This window comes from Schistocerca nitens, chromosome 3 (genome assembly GCF_023898315.1).
Source record: "Schistocerca nitens isolate TAMUIC-IGC-003100 chromosome 3, iqSchNite1.1, whole genome shotgun sequence".
NCBI lineage: Eukaryota > Metazoa > Arthropoda > Insecta > Orthoptera > Acrididae > Schistocerca > Schistocerca nitens.
This window is the reverse complement of record NC_064616.1, coordinates 615,049,085-615,067,757: the sequence shown is the minus strand read 5'-3', so window position 1 is coordinate 615,067,757 and position 18,673 is coordinate 615,049,085. Positions and strand designations below refer to the sequence as shown.

The window sequence follows — 18,673 nt, the reverse complement described above, 5'->3', positions numbered from 1 at the left end:
AGGTCATCAGTCCCCTACAACTTAGAACTAATTAAACCTAACTAACCTAAGGACATCACAAACATCCATGCCCGAGGCAGGATTTGAACCTGCGACTGTTGCGGTCGCGCGGTTCCAGACTGAAGCGCCTAGAACCGCTCGGCCACACCGGCCGGCATTCTGTTTTTAGGTTCATCTACGGTGCATATTATGTTATCCATGTATCAGTACCAGTAGATTACGTTGTAGCTTTTCTTTGTTATTATGTCTTCAAATATTAGTTTTTCTATGTGATTCATAAAAATGTTGGCTAGTGTTTCTGAGATAGGTGAACCCATGGGTAAACATTCTTCTTGTATGTAGTATTCTTGGTTGAATTCAAAATAATTTTGTTGTGTTATTAACTGTAATAGTTTTATGGTTTCATCTGTGTGTTCGTGAGGTAGCTGGTTGTGTGTTTTCAGGTTTTCTTCAATTATTTTTATGGTTTCATTAACGGTGATGCTACTGTACATACTTTCTACATCAAAGGAGAGCAATGTTGCTGTGTCAGGTATTTTAGTGACTATTATATGTTCTACCAGTTGAGAGGTATTTCTGACTGTTCTATCATTTTCTAGTTTATAATACTGGGTGAGCTGTGACTGCATTTTCTTTGCTACTAGGTATGTAGGAGCTGCTCTGAAATTCAAGAAAGAATAATTTAAAAAAGAATATTTGTAGATCAGAGACAAAGTAGTGGAAAGGTTATGATTGCAACACTACAGAACACAAAGAGCAACACATACTTGGATTACGAAAACAAACAGAATACAGTAGTGTGCAAAAAGTGTGTTGTGATAAATGCATAGGGCTGCAGAACATCTAAAAGTAGACGAAAATTATCAGCCTCTAACTCATAAAAACAACGATGTGATATCAGACGGCATTCCACAATGTAAGCGAGAAATCAGCCGAAAAATCACCGTAAGTACAAACCAACCTATTCTTAAGGAACTGTTTTTGATCTAAAAAGCAAATCAAAATGTAAATAAACTTAATTACAGACCACTGATGATGCTTTACCTCCAAAAATCGAAACGCGTCTGGCGAAAAAGTCACACATTTTTGTAGTTGCAACGACAGATTAAAAATACCCTCGTTAAAGCAAAAGAAAAATGATCATGTATATTGTTTACACTTAAAAAACTAAGTATTCTATTCAGTCACATACAACATTTTATATTTTTTTAAACTAAAGAACTAACTTACAATATTTACAGTTAAAAAAGAGTGTAGAGATGCATCCATTTTTCCCACTAATACTAATAGAACCTAAAACATTACAATGGGTCTATTTTCTGTATGTACAATTTTCAATGTATATACAATACTTTCACTGCATGAGGGAGTAGGAGCACAGAACTGGAAGAAAAACACACATACACGGAAACAGACACACACACACACACACACACACACACACACACACACACACATATTCACGCACAAAGGGGCGATCAAGAGCATTCCATTTGAAGGTCACACTCACCCCTTGCCTATATTTCGATGCTTACACTATGTGATCAAAAGTATCCGGACACCTAGCTCAAAAGGACTTACAAGTTTGTGGCGCCCTCCATTGGTAATGCTGTAATTCAGTATGGTGTTGGCCCACGCTTAGCCTTGATGGCAGCTTCAACTATCTCAGGCATTTGTTCATTCAGGTGCTGGAAGGTCTCTTGGAGAGTGGAAGCCCATTCTTCACGGAGTGGCCGGCCGAAGTGGCCGTGCGGTTAAAGGCGCTGCAGTCTGGAACCGCAAGACCGCTACGGTCGCAGGTTCGAATCCTGCCTCGGGCATGGATGTTTGTGATGTCCTTAGGTTAGTTAGGTTTAACTAGTTCTAAGTTCTAGGGGACTGATGACCTCAGCAGTTGAGTCCCATAGTGCTCAGAGCCATTTGAACCATTTTTTTTTTTGTACCGTGACTCGTCACTCCACATACCGTTTTTCCACTGTTCAGTCGTGCAATGTTTACGCTCCTCACACCAAGCGAGGCGTCGTTTGGCATTTACCGGCGTGATGTGTGGCTTATGAGCAGCCGCTCGACCATGAAATCCAAGTTTTCTCACCTCCCGCCGAACTGTCACACTACTTGCAATGGATCCTGATGCAGTTTGGAATTCCTGTGTGATGGTCTGGATAGATGTCTGCCTATTACACATTACGACCCTCTTCAACTGTCGGCGATCTCTGTCAGTCAACTGACAAGGGCAGCCTGTACGTTTTCGTGCCGTACGTGTCTCTTCACGAGCCCGCATCTCGTGGTCGTGCGGTAGCGTTCTCGCTTCCCACGCCCGGGTTCCCGGGTTCGATTCCCGGCGGGGTCAGGGATTTTCTCTGCCTCGTGATGGCTGGGTGTTGTGTGCTGTCCTTAGGTTAGTTAGGTTTAAGTAGTTCTAAGTTCTAGGGGACTTATGACCACAGCAGTTGAGTCCCATAGTGCTCAGAGCCATTTGAACCATTTGTCTCTTCACGTTTCCACTTCACTAATACATCGGAAACAGTGGACCTAGGGATGTTTAGGGAGGTGAAAATCTCTCCTGACACCCAATGACCTGACCACGTTCGATGTCCGTGAGTTCCTCGATGCGCCCCATTCTGCTCTCTTACGATGTCTAGTGACTTCGAGGTCGCTGATACGGTGTACCTGGTAGTAGGTGGCAGCACAATGCACCCAACATGAAAAATGTATGTTTTTTGAGGTGTCTGGATTCTTTTTATCACATAGTATATATATCCACATCAGAGTCAAGCTGGGTTGCATATACGCTGCAGCAACCCACTGAAACGGAATATTTTGATCGTCCCGTATATATACAGGGTGAATCGTCTAAAACTTGCACTGCAAATATTACAGAAATGCAAAGTGCTATGATGTGCGGTTATCACAGAATTGATTGGTATACAGGGTTTGCATTGTTAACTAATTACTGTTTTGTTGCAGAAGCATCATTTGCCACACCGAGTTATCTTCAGAATTTTAGTCGACTGTGTGAGAATGTCTCAATCAGTCCCATAAATGCCAGCAGCTGCTTCCAAACAACAGCACAATTGGCAACGTCAGTGACATTCAAGATGTATCCTTCTCTGAAGATGCAACAGCGACTGGTTTTTGTGTGCTCTCTGTACAGCAATGAAGGTGCTAATGCATGCATGGAGGCTGGCGATTGTCTGACTGACACACGATATTTGTTACTGTATGAGTCACCCAATTGCTATCTGCTGTGCATGCTATACGTCAGACTTGTGTGGAACAATATGTGGCGGTCACTATCAACATCTTAACTACCACTGGTGCTGAAAATCTTACCTTGCCCTTGGAGATAGCAAAATGCTGCTGTACAAGTAAGGTACAGGACAACGATAATGGTAATTCATGCATGCCAAATGATAGTTACATAGTTCTGACATATTCTCATATTAGTATTAGAAACGCACAATGATCACTCGTCTTTCATTGTAAGCTTAAGCAGTGGCTCTATCCATATGAGGTGGTCACTTTCAACAATGCATCTGAAATCACTGTTGAGGAAGTATTCCTTGCAAGAGGTAAAAGTGCTCCACCCCAAGAAATCATTTACTGTGATTATGATAACACATTATTGAATTGGAGTCACTCATTTTGCATAGGAAGAGATTTTGTCAACCAACAGTTTAACCAACAAATAACTGATCAATCAGCATGTGATGGTTATCGTTAACATCTCATCGGCATCGAATTTAAATTTGTATCCTTGTTGTAAAAAGGGACTGCGACCTGGTTCACTAGATATAACGTACTGACATTATGATCGTAGTTCATGCATGGATGTTAACGATTTTGTGGCACATAAACGTTATTCAATACTATTACCGTCACATAAACGCTCCTTTCTGCCCATGATATTCTTAAGATTGTGTCCATTAATGGCTGATTGCCTGAGCCAACTGCTCAACTGCCATCACTCTGGAAGATGTATTATCTTCCTAGGAGGTGGATGAGTGATACTACTCAAGCACAATGCTTCGTAATGATTTATCCGTGGTTCATAATGGATGCATGAAGCAATCACGTTATTAAATTACTGTTCTCGATACACTACCATCACACGCTGTGCAAGGGAAGCATATGTCCTTTTTCTCAAAGTTTGAGTTGGTCTCTCCATCACTGGCTATTGCAATGATGGTGATTATTTAGTAGAACTGACAGGCTCTTAAATTAGTCTTTGTGTTACAGGACCATTACTCGCTGCTGATAATTATCTTCCTCACCTGACTGGCAAAAGTGAGATGGTTTCCATCAGCAGACCACCTGCCATTGCTGTTTTCAAATATTGTGAGTCGTCCTGGTCTCCTGACCTTCATTGCTTACATATTCCGCCCACACAATCATATTCCGCATATCAAGACGCTTCATTCAAACCCAAACACGATAAGATAAAGTCAGTGTCGTATGAATTCATGTAAACGATATGCAATTAACAAGTAAGCACACCGTGGGTGAAATACTCGAGGCTTGTGTACACACATACATTCCAGACACGACGGTCACAGAAGCTTTTAGTTTTGGAGAGAAACCGCACTACGGGACGCCGGTCCCTTCAGAGGACGACCCAGCCGATGTCGGCCGGTGACCGCCCGTGTAGCAGACAGCGTGGGTCCAAGTGAAAGGGAGGGAACAACCCCATGTTCACCTTAAAAGCAAATTCCGCTACATTGTGTGGGAGCGGCCAGTCTACGCATTCCTTACACATAGCACGCAGTTTCAGAGGTTTTCACAGGGAGATGCCAAACGCCAATGCTACAGGTTTCCGGATTGGTCGCCTTAAACAGAACGTCATTCTCCCGTTTTAGAAGAGCAATGCTGACTGGCAGACGATATTTCTGACGCCTTGAGCTGAAGGAATAATGGAAGAGACTGAAAGATATATCCCTTCACGTCTTGCGTGGAGAGGCGCCGTTCCATTGTCGCTCTTGGAGCGAGGCACAAGTCTCTCCTCAGTACTTCACTGGGAGAGCACCTGTGTCGAGAGCGAATCGAAGTGCTACTCTATACTGAGTCCTTGCGATTAAGTGTTGTTCACTCTGTTGGCCGACACACTTATTGTGCGGTGTGAACGACAGAGTTATAGAATGAGATTTTCACTCTGCAGCGGAGTGTGCGCTGATATGAAACTTCCTGGCAGATTAAAACTGTGTGCCCGACCGAGACTCGAACTCGGGACCTTTGACTTTCGCTGGCAAGTGCTCTACCAACTGAGCTACCGAAGCACGACTCACGCCCAGTACTCACAGCTTTACTTCTGCCAGTACCTCGTCTCCTACCTTCCAAACTTTACAGAAGCTCTCCTGCGAACCTTGCAGAACTAGCACTCCTGAAAGAAAGGATATTGCGGAGACATGGCTTAGCCACAGCCTGGGGGATGTTTCCAGAATGAGATTTTCACTCTGCAGCGGAGTGTGCGCTGATATGAAACTTCCTGGCAGATTAAAACTGTGTGCCCGACCGAGACTCGAACTCGGGACCTTTGCCTTTCACGGGCAAGTGCTCTACCAACTGAGCTACCAAAGCACGACTCACGCCCGGTACTCACAGCTTTACTTCTGCCAGTACCTCGCCTCCTACCTTCCAAACTTTACAGAACCTCTCCTGCGAACCTTGCAGAACTAGCACTCCTGAAAGAAAGGATATTGCGGAGACATGGCTTAGCCACAGCCTGGGGGATGTTTCCAGAATGAGATTTTCACTCTGCAGCGGAGTGTGCGCTGATATGAAACTTCCTGGCAGAATAAAACTGTGGGCCCGACCGAGACTCGAACTCGGGACCTTTGCCTTTCGCGGGCAAGTGCTCTACCAACTGAGCTACCGAAGCACGACTCACGCCCGGTACTCACAGCTTTACTTCTGCCAGTACCTCGTCTCCTACCTTCCAAACTTTACAGAAGCTCTCCTGCGAACCTTGCAGAACTAGCACTCCTGAAAGAAAGGATATTGCGGAGACATGGCTTAGCCACAGCCTGGGGGATGTTTCCAGAATGAGATTTTCACTCTGCAGCGGAGTGTGCGCTGATATGAAACTTCCTGGCAGATTAAAACTGTGTGCCCGACCGAGACTCGAACTCGGGACCTTTGCCTTTCGCGGGCAAGTGCTCTACCAACTGAGCTACCGAAGCACGACACACGCCCGGTACTCACAGCTTTACTTCTGCCAGTACCTCGTCTCCTACCTTCCAAACTTTACAGAAGCTCTCCTGCGAACCTTGCAGAACTAGCACTCTTGAAAGAAAGGATATTGCGGAGACATGGCTTAACCACAGCCTGCGCTCCGCCTCCCCAGGCTGTGGCTAAGCCATGTCTCCGCAATATCCTTTCTTTCAGGAGTGCTAGTTCAGCAAGGTTCGCAGGAGAGCTTCTGTAAAGTTTGGAAGGTAGGAGACGAGGTACTGGCAGAAGTAAAGCTGTGAGTACCGGGCGTGAGTCGTGCTTCGGTAGCTCAGTTGGTAGAGCACTTGCCCGCGAAAGGCAAAGGTCCCGAGTTCGAGTCTCGTTCGGGCACACAGTTTTAATCTGCCAGGAAGTTTCATATCAGCGCACACTCCGCTGCAGAGTGAAAATCTCATTCTGGAAACATCCCCCAGGCTGTGGCTAAGCCATGTCTCCGCAATATCCTTTCTTTCAGGAGTGCTAGTTCTGCAAGGTTCGCAGGAGAGCTTCTGTAAAGTTTGGAAGGTAGGAGACGAGGTACTGGCAGAAGTAAAGCTGTGAGTACCGGGCGTGAGTCGTGCTTCGGTAGCTCAGTTGGTAGAGCACTTGCCTGCGAAAGGCAAAGGTCCCGAGTTCGAGTCTCGGTCGGGCACGCAGTTTTAATCTGCCAGGAAGTTTCATATCAGCGCACACTCCGCTGCGGAGTGAAAATCTCATTCTGGAAACATCCCCCAGGCTGTGGCTAAGCCATGTGTCCGCAATATCCTTTCTTTCAGGAGTGCTCGTTCTGCAAGGTTCGCAGGAGAGCTTCTGTAAAGTTTGGAAGGTAGGAGACGAGGTACTGGCAGAAGTAAAGCTGTGAGTACCGGGCGTGAGTCGTGCTTCGGTAGCTCAGTTGGTAGAGCACTTGCCCGCGAAAGGCAAAGGTCCCGAGTTCGAGTCTCGGTCGGGCACACAGTTTTAATCTGCCAGGAAGTTTCATATCAGCGCACACTCCGCTGCAGAGTGAAAATCTCATTCTGGAAACATCCCCCAGGCTGTGGCTAAGCCATGTCTCCGCAATATCCTTTCTTTCAGGAGTGCTAGTTCTGCAAGGTTCGCAGGAGAGCTTCTGTAAAGTTTGGAAGGTAGGAGACGAGGTACTGGCAGAAGTAAAGCTGTGAGTACCGGGCGTGAGTCGTGCTTCGGTAGCTCAGTTGGTAGAGCACTTGCCCGCGAAAGGCAAAGGTCCCGAGTTCGAGTCTCGGTCGGGCACACAGTTTTAATCTGCCAGGAAGTTTCATATCAGCGCACACTCCGCTGCAAAGTGAAAATCTCATTCTGAAAACATCCCCCAGGCTGTGGCTAAGCCATGTCTCCGCAATATTCTTTCTTTCAGGAGTGCTAGTTCTGCAAGGTTCGCAGGAGAGCTTCTGTAAAGTTTGGAAGGTAGGAGACGAGGTACTGGCTGAAGTAAAGCTGTGAGTACCGGGCGTGAGTCGTGCTTCGGTAGCTCAGTTGGTAGAGCACTTGCCCGTGAAAGGCAAAGGTCCCGAGTTCGAGTCTCGGTCGGGCACACAGTTTGAATCTGCCAGGAAGTTTCATATCAGCGCACACTCCGCTGCAAAGTGAAAATCTCATTCTGGAAACATCCCCCAGGCTGTGGCTAAGCCATGTGTCCGCAATATCCTTTCTTTCAGGAGTGCTAGTTCTGCAAGGTTCGCAGGAGAGCTTCTGTAAAGTTTGGAAGGTAGGAGACGAGGTACTGGCAGAAGTAAAGCTGTGAGTACCGGGCGTGAGTCGTGCTTCGGTAGCTCAGTTGGTAGAGCACTTGCCCGCGAAAGGCAAAGGTCCCGAGTTCGAGTCTCGGTCGGGCACACAGTTTTAATCTGCCAGGAAGTTTCATATCAGCGCACACTCCGCTGCAAAGTGAAAATCTCATTCTGGAAACATCCCCCAGGCTGTGGCTAAGCCATGTCTCCGCAATATTCTTTCTTTCAGGAGTGCTAGTTCTGCAAGGTTCGCAGGAGAGCTTCTGTAAAGTTTGGAAGGTAGGAGACGAGGTACTGGCTGAAGTAAAGCTGTGAGTACCGGGCGTGAGTCGTGCTTCGGTAGCTCAGTTGGTAGAGCACTTGCCCGCGAAAGGCAAAGGTCCCGAGTTCGAGTCTCGGTCGGGCACACAGTTTTAATCTGCCAGGAAGTTTCATATCAGCGCACACTCCGCTGCAGAGTGAAAATCTCATTCTGGAAACATCCCCCAGGCTGTGGCTAAGCCATGTCTCCGCAATATCCTTTCTTTCAGGAGTGCTAGTTCAGCAAGGTTCGCAGGAGAGCTTCTGTAAAGTTTGGAAGGTAGGAGACGAGGTACTGGCAGAAGTAAAGCTGTGAGTACCGGGCGTGAGTCGTGCTTCGGTAGCTCAGTTGGTAGAGCATTTGCCCGCGAAAGGCAAAGGTCCCGAGTTCGAGTCTCGGTCGGGCACACAGTTTTAATCTGCCAGGAAGTTTCATATCAGCGCACACTCCGCTGCAGAGTGAAAATCTCATTCTGGAAACATCCCCCAGGCTGTGGCTAAGCCACGTCTCCGCAATATCCTTTCTTTCAGGAGTGCTAGTTCTGCAAGGTTCGCAGGAGAGCTTCTGTAAAGTTTGGAAGGTAGGAGACGAGGTACTGGCAGAAGTAAAGCTGTGAGTACCGGGCGTGAGTCGTGCTTCGGTAGCTCAGTTGGTAGAGCACTTGCCCGCGAAAAGCAAAGGTCCCGAGTTCGAGTCTCGGTCGGGCACACAGTTTTAATCTGCCAGGAAGTTTCATATCAGCGCACACTCCGCTGCAGAGTGAAAATCTCATTCTGGAAACATCCCCCAGGCTGTGGCTAAGCCATGTGTCCGCAATATCCTTTCTTTCAGGAGTGCTAGTTCTGCAAGGTTCGCAGGAGAGCTTCTGTAAAGTTTGGAAGGCAGGAGACGAGGTACTGGCAGAAGTAAAGCTGTGAGTACCGGGCGTGAGTCGTGCTTCGGTGGCTCAGTTGGTAGAGCAGTTGCCCCCGAAAGGCAAAGGTCCCGAGTTCGAGTCTCGGTCGGGCACACAGTTTTAATCTGCCAGGAAGTTTCATATCAGCGCACACTCCGCTGCAAAGTGAAAATCTCATTCTGGAAACATCCCCCAGGCTGTGGCTAAGCCATGTCTCCGCAATATTCTTTCTTTCAGGAGTGCTAGGTCTGCAAGGTTCGCAGGAGAGCTTCTGTAAAGTTTGGAAGGTAGGAGACGAGGTACTGGCTGAAGTAAAGCTGTGAGTACCGTGCGTGAGTCGTGCTTCGATAGCTCAGTTGGTAGAGCACTTGCCCGCGAAAGGCAAAGTTCCCGAGTTCGAGTCTCGGTCGGGCACACAGTTTTAATCTGCCAGGAAGTTTCATATCAGCGCACACTCCGCTGCAGAGTGAAAATCTCATTCTGGAAACATCCCCCAGGCTGTGGCTAAGCCATGTCTCCGCAATATCCTTTCTTTCAGGAGTGCTAGTTCTGCAAGGTTCGCAGGAGAGCTTCTGTAAAGTTTGGAAGGTAGGAGACGAGGTACTGGCAGAAGTAAAGCTGTGAGTACCGGGCGTGAGTCGTGCTTCGATAGGTCAGTTGGTAGAGCACTTGCCCGCGAAAGGCAAAGGTCCCGAGTTCGAGTCTCGGTCGGGCACACAGTTTTAATCTGCCAGGAAGTTTCATATCAGCGCACACTCCGCTGCAAAGTGAAAATCTCATTCTGGAAACATCCCCCAGGCTGTGGCTAAGCCATGTCTCCGCAATATTCTTTCTTTCAGGAGTGCTAGTTCTGCAAGGTTCGCAGGAGAGCTTCTGTAAAGTTTGGAAGGTGGGAGACGAGGTACTGGGTGAAGTAAAGCTGTGAGTACCGGGCGTGAGTCGTGCTTCGGTAGCTCAGTTGATAGAGCACTTGCCCGTGAAAGGCAAAGGTCCCGAGTTCGAGTCTCGGTCGGGCACACAGTTTTAATCTGCCAGGAAGTTTCATATCAGCGCACACTCCGCTGCAGAGTGAAAATCTCATTCTGGAAACATCCCCCAGGCTGTGGCTAAGCCATGTGTCCGCAATATCCTTTCTTTCAGGAGTGCTAGTTCTGCAAGGTTCGCAGGAGAGCTTCTGTAAAGTTTGGAAGGTAGGAGACGAGGTACTGGCAGAAGTAAAGCTGTGAGTACCGGGCGTGAGTCGTGCTTCGGTAGCTCAGTTGATTAGTTCGCCGGCGGAGGGCGTGGAGGTAGGACGTAGTGTGGTGTGCGCTGCGCCGTCTGTGCTTCCGCGTGGTAAGTCTTGCGCTTGCTGCGGCTTAAAACTCTGTTTATAGCACGCTTCGAGAAGTAATGAGTAGCATGCAGTGATGGCTCAACCAAGTCGAAAAGATACGTTGAAACTTACTTTTGATCCTCGATATGCCAGACCCAAGTCGTTTGAAGTAGAAAATTGGTTAGAAGAAGATGTGAAGCTCTCCTTTAATGATGTAATTGGGATCCACCTGTCGATTGTAGCTTGTGTCGTGTTTGTTAAAATGCGTAGTTCCGAGTTGTGCGAGAAAATAGTTGAGTCTTCCGGAGGTGTCATGAAATTTAAGCACTCCGATGGAAACGTTGGCGAAGTCACCGTTGCACATGCTGGTTTTGGCATTCGCACAATTCGAATCTTCGAGTTACCTTTTGAGATTAAAACAGACCAAATTAATGCTGTAATTTCACCCTTCGGGAAAGTGCTCAGCAACTTTGCCGAGAAATGGTCAAGCGTGCATAAATTCCCAGTACTAAATGGCGTACGGCAGCTTCGTGTAGAGTTACAAAAGCACATCCCGTCGTACATCAATGTCTGCGGATATAGGGGGATTGTAATTTATGACGACCAACCGCGAACCTGTGCCGCCTGTAACAAGCCTGGGCACGTTCGCGCAGAATGTATACAGCGGCGCGTTGCACAGCTGCCGGCCGGCGAGGCCGCCAGGCCACCGGCGATGACAACACTGCCTGGAACTTACGCCGCCGTGGCACGCGAACGGCCGACTGTCTCCTCAGCCCCTGAATCGTGTGCAAATACAAATTCTCCAAACACTGGAATTCCGATGGACGTCAGTGCCGTCATAGCTGACGACCTACAAGAGTCCCGCCAATCTACGGAAACAGTTGAAGTTCCACCGACACAGGCACCTGCAATTGTAAAGGCAGCAGATCCGCCGGAAGCTGAAGACCGACACACCTTGCAGGAAAGCGACACTAACTTGGATACTGAAGAAAGTCCGTCGAGAGGCAATTCTCCGCAGAAAAATAAGAAACGCCGGCTGGCGCGCAAAGGTGCGGAGGAGACAGCTCCCACACTCCGACAAAAAGCGAAGGAAATAGGTAGTACCTTAAACAACAGATCTGTAGCAACGCGAAAGCGACACCAGTTTCTGTGGAGCGTTCCCCTTCTGCGCTGGAAAAACGAGACGTCCAAGGAAAGCCAACAAAGAAAGCATCCAACCACCCTCAAGAAACGAGTCTCTCTCATGAAGCTTCACTCGTACCACCCACGACGACAACCTCAACCAGCTGGGCAGACGAAAGCGACCATAACAATGCCGACGCTGAAATGACAGAAGTTTCAGAAACTAAGACAGACTGTAAGCTAGCCCCACAGGTGGCTGATTTCTTCAACGACGACGTCTCCGCGAACGAACATTCTAAAGAACAAGGACACACCGCTGAAACATTTGCTACCGGTGAATATTATTAAGATGCGTTTTAAAGCTGACGTTTGCGAAACAAAACAGAAGAATGTTTTTTAAAGTTAGATCAAGTAGAACGAAGAATGTCTGACATACAAGCATACAAGATCGCGACAGTAAACCTTAATAAGATTCATAGTTCCTTTAAACTACAGAACTTAAGAGATTTTATATATGCTTCTGACAGTGACATTATACTTTTACAAGAAGTGACAGACATTGAGCTTGGTAACGTACCTGGCTTCAACGCCATTACAAACCCAGGGCATGGAGCGAAAACGGGCACGGCTCTGCTCACAAAGGAGGGCATAGTAGTCCAAGATGTAGTAAAACTACCAAACAGTAACGGCATAGCGGCCACAATAAACAAAATACGACTCATTAACGTGTATGCCCCTTCAGGATCCAGTAACAGGCACCGCAGAACGGAGTTCTTTAAAGAACAAATTGTCCCACTATTTGGAACTCGATATGAACACCTTATCCTAGGAGGGGATTTTAATTGTGTTTTGCATGCCAAAGACCAAACTCCCAATTTCAACAAGTGTACTGAACTGGAACGTATAGTTAATGACTTAAGACTAATAGACTCATGGGAACATATGCACGGTGCAGCCCCTGGCTTCACCCACGCCACAAGTCACTCGGCGAGCCGTCTCGACAGGATATATGTCACGCACAATTTGAAACACCTCATTTTGCAGTCCGAAGTATGGCCTACCGTTTTTTCCGATCATGCTGCATACATTTGCACACTCAATCTGATAAAACAAGCGACATTCAGAGGTAGAGGCACATGGAAGCTCAATGTGTCACATCTGGAAGACCATGCTTGTCAGGAGGCATTTCACAAGGTATGGAGAGAGTGTGAAAGCAAATTTAGCTCGTACAACTCTGGCACTGACTGGTGGCTGAAACATGCCAAACCCAAAATACGGAGGTTTTTCATAAACTACTCCAAAGACAAAAACTTTTGGTACAAATCAACTATAGAATTTTACTTTCAGTGTCTAAGAGATTTGTACAAGTGCGATGCAACAGTTGTGAACAACTACGAAAGAATTAACAAAATTAAAGCAAAAATTTTAGCACTACGGCGCAAACAACTGGAAGGCTACCAAATAAGGTCGCGTGCCCAGAACATAGCCCAGCACGAGGTTACTTCTATTTATCATGTCATTCGTGAAAGCAAAAGGGCGTCTCGCAAGATATTATCTGAAATAACAACTGATGATGGAAGGAAGCTGACGAAGCAAAGAGAGATTAAAGAGGCAATCGTACAGCATTTTGAATCCTTAATGTCTAGTCAGCCGGTTGACGAACAGCTTCAAGACGAGTTAATGGTTAACCTCCAGGGCAAAGTATGCCACGCGGAAGCACAAACTCTCATCTCGGAAGTGACTGAAGAAGACGTCGAAGAAGCTATATATGGAAGCACGACAAATAAGTCTCCAGGGGCAGATGGAATTCCAGCAGAATTTTATCGCAGATTCAGTGGCCTCGTAAAAGGCAAGTTTACTCTCATCTGCAACGAACTGCTAAACCCTGAGAATGACATCCCGAAAGAATTTCGTGAGGGACTCGTAGTGCTAGTGCCAAAAACTACCAATACGAAATCTGTAAGCGCTCTGAGGCCAATTACGCTTTTAAACAGCGATTACAAAATCTTTGGCCGCATCCTCGCTCGCAGGCTGAAAAGCACAATGACCAGCGTCACTGGCCCTTATCAAACAAGTGTGGGCAAAGACAGAAGAATTCTCCAGACCCTCTGTGATTACAGGGACCTAATCTCAACGGCCGACGTCTGCAAAATAAAATGTGCACTCATCTCACTCGACTTTGACAAAGCCTTCGACAGAGTTAACCATAGTTTTCTCCTTCGCACCATGGGCGCAATGGGCTTCCCACCTAGATTCATTGCGGTAGTAAGCAATACATTAAGAAACAACTCAGCCAGATTTGTCATCAATGGGCACATCAGCCGCCCGATTGACGTCACCAGCTCCATTAGGCAAGGGTGTCCAATGTCAATGTCACTCTTCGCCATCGCCATCGAGCCCCTGCTTGCCTCCCTTATGAAACATCTACAAGGACTACAAATACATGGAGAAAAGATCGTGTGCAAGGCATACGCTGATGATGTTGGCTTCCTAGTCGTGAATGGCGCTGAAGTACAGAGCGCATTACGAATAGTAACAAAATATGAACAGGCATCTGGTGCAAAACTTAATAGAACAAAGTCGGGGATTTTCAACATCGGCCGTGGAATTGGGACGCAAACGCAGGATCTGTTACGCGAGCTTGTAACCATGAAATGTCTCGGCATAGATTTTAAACGAAACATCAAACACACTATTGCTGCGAATTATCGAAAATTACTTAACAGCATACGCGCCTCTGTACAAGCACATAGTATTAGGAAACTCGATGAACTTCAAAAAGTAACAGTGGCAAATGTATACATCACATCCAAAGTTAATTATGTAGCACAAGTTCTGCCACCACCTGCGACTTTGTTGCAAAGCATCGCATCTGCACTAGGACACTTTGTGAGCCGCGGACGTATTTTCAAAGTCAAATATGACATTCTGATGCTCCCTACGAAATGTGGTGGGTTAAATCTTACCGATGTCAGCAAAAAAGCGCAAGCCTTATACCTTGCTACCACATACAAACAATGGAAAGAGCCAAGTGGTACCCTTGCTGCACATTTGTTAAACGCAATAGCTCCTGCTGACGTCAGTGCACCTATAAATGTCCAACACATACCCAACGGACTATACCACTTGAAATACTTTTTCGTAGAATACAGTTATATACAGGCAAGGATTCCTGGAAAAGACATAATGAAAGTAAAAGAACTTTATACTAACTTGATGAAAGACAAACCCAGAAACGACGTAGAACAAAAGTATCCTTGTTATAACTGGGAAACAATATGGGAAAATATTCACTGCCGGAACTTGCCAACGTATGTCAAATCGACCTGGTACTTTGCTGTAAACAGAAAAATTACGACGAACTCTAAACTTCACTCTATTCGATTGGCCGAGTCACCGCTGTGTCCATTATGTAAAATACCAGATACCGAAGAGCATAGGTTGCTGTGTGACAGGGTAAAAGAAATATGGCTCTGCATAAGACAAAAGATAGCGAGCGTCAGCAGAACTACGCCCAATGCCGTTACGACTGCTGAATTTTTAAACCCTGACGGTGTACCTTACCCTAAAACAAAACGAAATGCAATTAACTGGTTGAAAGGCCAAACGATGCATTACGTCCTAACAAAAGAATCAAGCAATAGGGAGGACTTCTGGGTATACCTTACAACTGAGCACCACAAGTTGATGTGTACTAAAAAATACAAAGACAATTACGCAAAATTTTAACTAAAACAATCCTGTAACCAATAGAAATGCGTAATTTACATTGCGCATCCAAGCATTTCGTATATTAGATGAATGATTTTTGGTTAAAGTTTGTACTTCACGTAGCAGGAGGAGGACTTCCAACAGAAAGTAGTTAGAGGAGATCATCAGTATAGACCAATTAAGCCTCTGTGTATCTATTACTTTGGTTTCGGTGAAACACAGTGATGAAACTGGTATACACCATTTATTTAGTTTCTGTCTTTCTTTCCTTTCTTTTCACAGGAAGATACATTTATGTTAATCAAGTGTAAACTCAAGCAGAAGAAGCCTATTTTACTTCATTACCTTCTGAAAAAGGACATTATACTTATCAGGAAGAATGAGTTTGCTTCTTTCCGTTTTTCCACGCACGGAGAACGAAATTTACAGATGCAGTTACATTTCCAAAACAATTATGAGACTGCCTTCTCAATGGAATTTCCATTTATTTTTATTCAAGCCATGTTGCAAACAAAGGCAACAGAAGGGGCATACTTCGTTCGTCGTTCAGAAGAAGCGCATTTCCACATCATCAACTTACACATTCATTCTTAAAGGCGGAGAAGCCAGGCCGAGAAGGCAACACTTGGAGAGCGTAAAGGATGGGTTGAAGGGGAGGAAGGAGACCCAAAAAGATAAAAAAAAAAAAGTTGGTAGAGCACTTGCCCGCGAAAGGCAAAGGTCCCGAGTTCGAGTCTCGGTCGGGCACACAGTTTTAATCTGCCAGGAAGTTTCATATCAGCGCACACTCCGCTGCAAAGTGAAAATCTCATTCTGGAAACATCCCCCAGGCTGTGGCTAAGCCATGTCTCCGCAATATTCTTTCTTTCAGGAGTGCTAGTTCTGCAAGGTTCGCAGGAGAGCTTCTGTAAAGTTTGGAAGGTAGGAGACGAGGTACTGGCTGAAGTAAAGCTGTGAGTACCGGGCGTGAGTCGTGCTTCGGTAGCTCAGTTGGTAGAGCACTTGCCCGCGAAAGGCAAAGGTCCCGAGTTCGAGTCTCGGTCGGGCACACAGTTTTAATCTGCCAGGAAGTTTCATATCAGCGCACACTCCGCTGCAGAGTGAAAATCTCATTCTGGAAACATCCCCCAGGCTGTGGCTAAGCCATGTCTCCGCAATATCCTTTCTTTCAGGAGTGCTAGTTCAGCAAGGTTCGCAGGAGAGCTTCTGTAAAGTTTGGAAGGTAGGAGACGAGGTACTGGCAGAAGTAAAGCTGTGAGTACCGGGCGTGAGTCGTGCTTCGATAGCTCAGTTGGTAGAGCATTTGCCCGCGAAAGGCAAAGGTCCCGAGTTCGAGTCTCGGTCGGGCACACAGTTTTAATCTGCCAGGAAGTTTCATATCAGCGCACACTCCGCTGCAGAGTGAAAATCTCATTCTGGAAACATCCCCCAGGCTGTGGCTAAGCCATGTCTCCGCAATATCCTTTCTTTCAGGAGTGCTAGTTCTGCAAGGTTCGCAGGAGAGCTTCTGTAAAGTTTGGAAGGTAGGAGACGAGGTACTGGCAGAAGTAAAGCTGTGAGTACCGGGCGTGAGTCGTGCTTCGGTATCTCAGTTGGTAGAGCACTTGCCCGCGAAAAGCAAAGGTCCCGAGTTCGAGTCTCGGTCGGGCACACAGTTTTAATCTGCCAGGAAGTTTCATATCAGCGCACACTCCGCTGCAGAGTGAAAATCTCATTCTGGAAACATCCCCCAGGCTGTGGCTAAGCCATGTCTCCGCAATATCCTTTCTTTCAGGAGTGCAAGTTCAGCAAGTTTCGCAGGAGAGCTTCTGTAAAGTTTGGAAGGTAGGAGACGAGGTACTGGCAGAAGTAAAGCTGTGAGTACCGGGCGTGAGTCGTGCTTCGGTAGCTCAGTTGGTAGAGCAGTTGCCCCCGAAAGGCAAAGGTCCCGAGTTCGAGTCTCGGTCGGGCACACAGTTTTAATCTGCCAGGAAGTTTCATATCAGCGCACACTCCGCTGCAAAGTGAAAATCTCATTCTGGAAACATCCCCCAGGCTGTGGCTAAGCCATGTCTCCGCAATATTCTTTCTTTCAGGAGTGCTAGGTCTGCAAGGTTCGCAGGAGAGCTTCTGTAAAGTTTGGAAGGTAGGAGACGAGGTACTGGCTGAAGTAAAGCTGTGAGTACCGTGCGTGAGTCGTGCTTCGATAGCTCAGTTGGTAGAGCACTTGCCCGCGAAAGGCAAAGGTCCAGAGTTCGAGTCTCGGTCGGGCACACAGTTTTAATCTGCCAGGAAGTTTCATATCAGCGCACACTCCGCTGCAGAGTGAAAATCTCATTCTGGAAACATCCCCCAGGCTGTGGCTAAGCCATGTCTCCGCAATATCCTTTCTTTCAGGAGTGCTAGTTCTGCAAGGTTCGCAGGAGAGCTTCTGTAAAGTTTGGAAGCTAGGAGACGAGGTACTGGCAGAAGTAAAGCTGTGAGTACCGGGCGTGAGTCGTGCTTCGGTAGCTCAGTTGGTAGAGCACTTGCCCGCGAAAGGCAAAGGTCCCGAGTTCGAGTCTCGGTCGGGCACACAGTTTTAATCTGCCAGGAAGTTTCATATCAGCGCACACTCCGCTGCAGAGTGAAAATCTCATTCTGGAAACATCCCCCAGGCTGTGGCTAAGCCATGTCTCCGCAATATCCTTTCTTTCAGGAGTGCTAGTTCTGCAAGGTTCGCAGGAGAGCTTCTGTAAGGTTTGGAAGGTAGGAGACGAGGTACTGGCAGAAGTAAAGCTGTGAGTACCGGGCGTGAGTCGTGCTTCGGTAGCTCAGTTGGTAGGGCACTTGCCCGCGAAAGGCAAAGGTCCCGAGTTCGAGTCTCGGTCGGGCACACAGTTTTAATCTGCCAGGAAGTTTCATATCAGCGCACACTCCGCTGCAGAGTGAAAATCTCATTCTGGAAATATCCTCCAGGCTGTGGCTAAGCCATGTCTCCGCAATATCCTTTCTTTCAGGAGTGCTAGTTCTGCAAGGTTCGCAGGAGAGCTTCTGTAAAGTTTGGAAGGTAGGAGACGAGGTACTGGCAGAAGTAAAGCTGTGAGTACCGGGCGTGAGTCGTGCTTCGGTAGCTCAGTTGGTAGAGCACTTGCCCGCGAAAGGCAAAGGTCCCGAGTTCGAGTCTCGGTCGGGCACACAGTTTTAATCTGCCAGGAAGTTTCATGACAGTGTTATAGTTAAACGCCTGCGAGCGAAGTTTGAATGGCATCGCGGTGGACTGGTTATCTGACCGATGTACCACACCAATAGTTCGACTAGCGACGAATAGGAATCCTTGACTTCATCAAGGCATAGGGAGAGTTTGATTGGCGAAGGTCAATCCAAATAGAACGAGAGTTATCTTATTTGTC

The 18,673-nt window shown here is 46.9% G+C and overlaps 4 non-coding genes across 4 annotated transcripts; all 4 read left to right on the top strand.

The window, feature by feature from the left end:
• Nucleotides 1-7,688: 7,688 nt before the first annotated feature.
• Nucleotides 7,689-7,763, top strand: Trnas-uga (transfer RNA serine (anticodon UGA)). Its single transcript has one exon. It is a non-coding gene; the product is annotated as a tRNA-Ser (tRNA).
• A 1,430-nt stretch (nt 7,764-9,193) lies between these two features.
• Trnas-cga (transfer RNA serine (anticodon CGA)) lies at nt 9,194-9,268 on the top strand. Its single transcript has one exon. It is a non-coding gene; the product is annotated as a tRNA-Ser (tRNA).
• A 7,309-nt stretch (nt 9,269-16,577) lies between these two features.
• Nucleotides 16,578-16,652, top strand: Trnas-cga (transfer RNA serine (anticodon CGA)). Its single transcript has one exon. It is a non-coding gene; the product is annotated as a tRNA-Ser (tRNA).
• A 527-nt stretch (nt 16,653-17,179) lies between these two features.
• On the top strand, nt 17,180-17,254 carry Trnas-cga (transfer RNA serine (anticodon CGA)). The gene has a single exon. It is a non-coding gene; the product is annotated as a tRNA-Ser (tRNA).
• Nucleotides 17,255-18,673: the final 1,419 nt, after the last annotated feature.